This window comes from Haliotis asinina, chromosome 14 (assembly GCF_037392515.1).
Source record: "Haliotis asinina isolate JCU_RB_2024 chromosome 14, JCU_Hal_asi_v2, whole genome shotgun sequence".
NCBI classification, from domain to species: domain Eukaryota; kingdom Metazoa; phylum Mollusca; class Gastropoda; order Lepetellida; family Haliotidae; genus Haliotis; species Haliotis asinina.
The window spans coordinates 19,157,564-19,163,149 of NC_090293.1; positions in this window are offsets into that span (position 1 = coordinate 19,157,564).

A 5,586-nucleotide genomic window follows, 5' to 3' on the forward strand; every position below is an offset into this window, starting at 1 on the left:
AGGTCGGGGTCGAAGTGAAAATACTGCGCGATAAATTTCTTCACTTGCTAAATATACTTGGTTTGTAACGTTCACTCACCAGTATGTAGACACTTGTAAATATACTTGGTCTCATAATCCTAATTACTTTATAATCATACTTGTATGCATTTTGAAACTTAGTAAAAACGCGATCTGCGAATGTATATCAGGAATGTAATATGTAGACATTTCATAGTTTTCCTATATGAATTAATCATAATTCGCACCCAAGCCCTAGTGTATGTCGTCTGGATCATTACACTTAACGACGAAAACAATGATTCTGTTGAAAGCTACGACAACGTATTAAAAACCAAAATGCAAATATTAAAATTGAAGTTATAGGAGCAATGTCAGGCTATTACCTTCTTCGAGGAATGTATCCATCAATATCCACATGATTCGGCTATAAATCGAATAATTTCATAAGCATGGATGTTAAGCTATTTGTGGTATATCTAAGTACTTTATTTCCTATCCCATCCGGAACGGTCGCTTTTGAAGCGTACTGTGACATTAAAATATCTCTGACGTCATCGCAGGTTAGGGTGATGTTAGTTAATACTGCGTTGCAAGGGATCTCGGTGTCTCGATCTAGGTCTGCAGTGACCGACTGAGTAATAAAGTACATGTAATTGTTTAAAACATTTGCGATTTTTATAGAGTCGTTGTAATTGTTCCAAATTGATTGGCATTGTTGCATGATTTTATGGATGCTTTCGTCAAACGCCACCACGATTTGGTACCGAGCGAGGTATTAGCAGAATCTTCAATTATAGAGACGAAAACCTGTTTAGCAGTTCTGATAGCGGAGGTAACCTTTTTAGTGGGTCTGAAATTAGCTTATTTCGTTTGTTAATTGCTTGTCTTTGGGATTTTATGTAGACTCAGAAGAACGAATCAAAAAACGAATTTGACTCATCATCCAGAGCGGATCGGCAGATCTAATACTGACGGTCCTATCTGGCATGTGCTGATCGCAGGTTTTCGTTTTTGCTGATGTTAAATCGACTGCAATCTTATCTATGATGTTGGAAGAAAATAATGTTTCGCCATCAATATCACCGACACCCCTGTTCATGCTTTCAGTAGCAGCCAATGAATAGGTATAACCTTTCTTCTTATGGTTTATACGGAGGTTCTTTGATAGATACAAATATCGGAGACTGGTCACTGCAGATAAGGTCAAGGACTCACTAGTCATTTACAGCTTTAATATTCATAAGAAAAAAACAGATCCGTTAGAGTACTTGAATATGGTGTAATTCTAGTTGGCTCTGTTATAATCTATTTGAGGTCACGATTCAATTGAAGACTGTCAATTTTTGTTCGATTTTACCGAAGGACATCTGTATTAAAATCACCGACAACGATAGCATACCGGTGCGAGTACATGTTCAGGTCGACAGCATTGCCAATGGATTCCTCAATCAGATGGCAATACCCTCCGCTCGTGTCTGCACGATAGACGGATCCAGTTGGGGAAGAACAGTGTTTACACTTTACCGTACCCACACCGCCTCAAGCCCGGGAGTGTCAACCTTGTCCATGAGCCTGGCGTGTAAATTGCTTTTAGCATAGATCGCGACACCACCACCACGAGTTTGCCTGTATTTCCTGAATTATTGATGATATCCAGGAATTGCTATATCAAAACTGCGGATGTCTGCATGCAACCAGGTCTCTGAAAGACATATGACGTCATAAAATCGGCGTTCTGCGTCAAGTCCTCAATTTTGTCTTTCAAACTAATACGTTTAAATGTATTATTTTAAGGTCTCTAAAATATTTCGGCCCCGGATTATGGTGGATATCGTCCCAGCAGTGTATGATGAGAGAGGCAGTTACAGATACCCGAATACTATAGAGACACAACTATGTATGGATTTCATAAATCGGACAGCAAATTTTGAATGTAGTTTAGCTGCAAATGAACCCACTGCCTGTTTGTATTGCTCAATATCAGCCATAAACAAATATCACATATAGTTGTAACAGGTGGGACAATGGTTTCCAGTGGGCGATTCAATGGATGCAGACATGAACAAAAGGTATGTAACTAACGTTACTACTACATGTAAAAACGTTTGTTTGATTTGATGTAGGTATAGGTCAAATTACATCGTGTCACATGATTTTTGAATGAAATAATGAAAACAAAGACAATGAAAAAAGAGAGGAAGATAAAAGAAGTCATAGCAATTATATGGCTTCATGAAAGAAACAAACAAATATGCGTTTGTTATGGAAGGAACAACCAAGAGACAACCTAGAAACAATGGAGAATTTTCAGAGAAGCAATTACACGCTAGTTTGGTAGATATCTACACAATATGCACATCTATATCCAAACGTGTGGGTTCACCGTTGTATACATCATTACCTTCATCAAACCATCCATAAGTGTCCACATATACGCACATATACATGCGTACACACAGATGCACACATACTGTACACATTTCAATAATGTATGTTACACATATACTACACACATTACCGGAATGTTGCACATGTACTGCACACATTACCGGAATGTTGCACATATATTGCACACATTACCGGAATGTTGCACATATACTACACACATTACCGGAATGTTGCACATATACTACACACATTACCGGAATGTTGCACATATACTACACACATTACCGGAATGTTGCACATATACTGCTCACATTACCGGAATGTTGCACATATACTGCACACACCAATGTACGCCACGCATGTATTACACATATTACAAGAATGTATACTATATATATACTACACACATATTACAGTATGCTTCACATATGCTACACACCAGATATACAGATATACTACAGATATATTACACAAGTTACAAGAATGTGTGCTACACACACCAGTTGCATAGCCTATGCTAGTCACACATCACGTAATGCCTATGTGTTATACTACAAGCTCATGACACATATATCACATCCTACACACGTACACTGCTTGTGTGCTATGCTGCACAGACAGTATACAATGTATTATGCATGTATATTATGCTAAGCTATGCTATGGTAAGCAGCAACCACCCATTATCAACAGTTCACCTGGTTAGAGATGCAAGCTAGCGAATGGGTATTCGTATGTGCATGCACACCATGTTAACAGAATGGCAAGTTAAGCGAGCAAACTCATGGTATACCCACAAATCAAGACTGTGCAAATCGCCTCTTGTTATTATTGGAGGATTTTCAATTCTTACTTGTTTAGACGATATAAGTTTTCTATATTAGGCAGGCCCGTTACATAGCATGAGTACCGCGTACATGAGGCTATGAATGTTACATGTAGTAATTAATGAAAGTAACAAAGTGGCTGACAACACAATGTACAATGCGGATTAGGATTAGGAATGTAGACTAAATATATAAAAATAAGTCTTACATGGCTTGATTACATAGTTTGGTGTCTTTAGAAATATTTAGACGATGGCTGTCCTGAATTCGACACTGTAACAGTGAGTGAGCGAGTGAGTGAGTGAGTGAATTAATATTTAACGTCAGATCGGCAATATTTCAGCCATATCGTGACGGGAACATAACATTGGAATGGAATATATAAGTATTATAAAAACCTGTCGTCAAAGGACAGTAAAACAAGACACTGTAACAGCAACATCTTGGTGATTAATAAGTGATTTTACATGTTCACACACATCACACATACAGGTATATAAATAAGCCCATGTCACAATAACATAGCATGCATATGACAGCTGTCACAACTAACCTACTTCAATTTTAGTGATGTTTTCAATGTTATTACTGTCATAAAAAGGCACCAGATTGCAAGTGAATTGAGATGGTTGCTACAATTAGAATGACATGGAGTCCAGCTGGGATATTCTATGCCGTGACTCAGTTGTATCTAACATGCATTCGTTGTTGACAAAATGAAACACACAACACAATAAGCTAATATAACATAATTTATACTGGAGAAAACTATTGCAAATCATAAAACTGATCAGTTAAGACTTTATTATAGTGATATAATAAAAACCTTTTCACTGAAATGTCAGAAAACAAGTTGATCTTGGTGATGAAAGTAATAGTTTGCATGATATCAAGCGATAAACAGTAGAGTCGTTGGCAACATGTGCATTCTTTGATAACATTCCGTATTTGTAGGTTACAACAGTTATTGTGTTTGAGTTATTGTTGATTAGTTCCCGAGAAGTAGAATTCTAAAACCATTGGAGTGAGTAACAAGCAACGCTGCTGTAGGAAATCAATGTGCATCAAGCTTGTCTGACACTGAGGATATATGCATTGAGGTGGAAATCACTGAAAACGGTTACTTTTTTTAATGAACTGGTGTAATGAGTTGAGAATGTCACGACTTGTTGAGTTATTCAATGCGCCGTTACCGTATATAGTAGTTTTAACATCACATCCTTGAGTATAAAAATACATAGTTGTCTTAAGATTCTTATAGTTCTGATATATAAAGAGACAGTGAATAACGTCTTCGTTATAATGACCACATGAACACTTGGATGTTTCCGATATAATTATGTCGATTATATCTGTCCGCGTTTCGATCGCTGCAGCCGAACTTGAAGCGACAGAGGAAGATTGGACTAAATCTAGATCCAAAATTCAAATCAGAGTAGTTATGAGCTTATGTTGGGCTTATCATGGTTTTAAATTGATTAAGGAAAATAGCGTTAACAGCTCCAGCGGGCAATGAATTCCATGACATAATCGCACTTGGTAAAAATGATTGAGAATATCTTTGCTTTCTACATTTAATAATTTGAATGGAAGCACTATTCCTAAGACTGCCTTGTTGCTTTGTTCAAGTACTCTATCTAATACAAGATCGTTCATATAATCTGGAGTCAGACGATGATACATTTTAGAGCGATATCGTCTTTCTTTCAGTGTGCTATAATTGGTTTCCATGTATAGTTTATCATGAGGTGTACGACGAACCGCACCGCATATAGATATATTCTCAAATAAGATTGCCTGTTCAATCGTACAGTTATCCCATATATGACTGAATTAATCAAAAAGTGGTAATATAGACGAATTATGTAAAATACATGTTTTCCGAGACTAACAGTACTTCAAACTTCCCAGACGATTGATCATTGGACTAATCTTCTTTATCATGTCGCCTGAATGAACTTTCCAAGAACAATCGCTTTGAAGTGTTATATCTAGATGTTTATGGTTATCATCATTTTCAAACATTTCGCCGTTCATTATAATAAGTACGGTCTGTCATACTTTTGCATTTTTCAAGTTTTTTAAAAATAACTTGCCACTTTTCAGCCCAATCTGAATTTTTACCAATCTGTGTTTATAGTTGCGGCTGCTACAATATGGTAATCTATTATAGCATATATCGATTTATCATCGATTTATCAAAAAGGCGATTGTTCCTATCTACACCGTCAACAATGTCATTAATATAGATGTTGAACAGAGGCGGTCCTAAAACGGAACCTTGGGGGACACCAGCATCCACAATTAATATCTGAACTGATATTTGATATTTCATGATATAATTTACTAGTGTTTGCTGTTACCACTA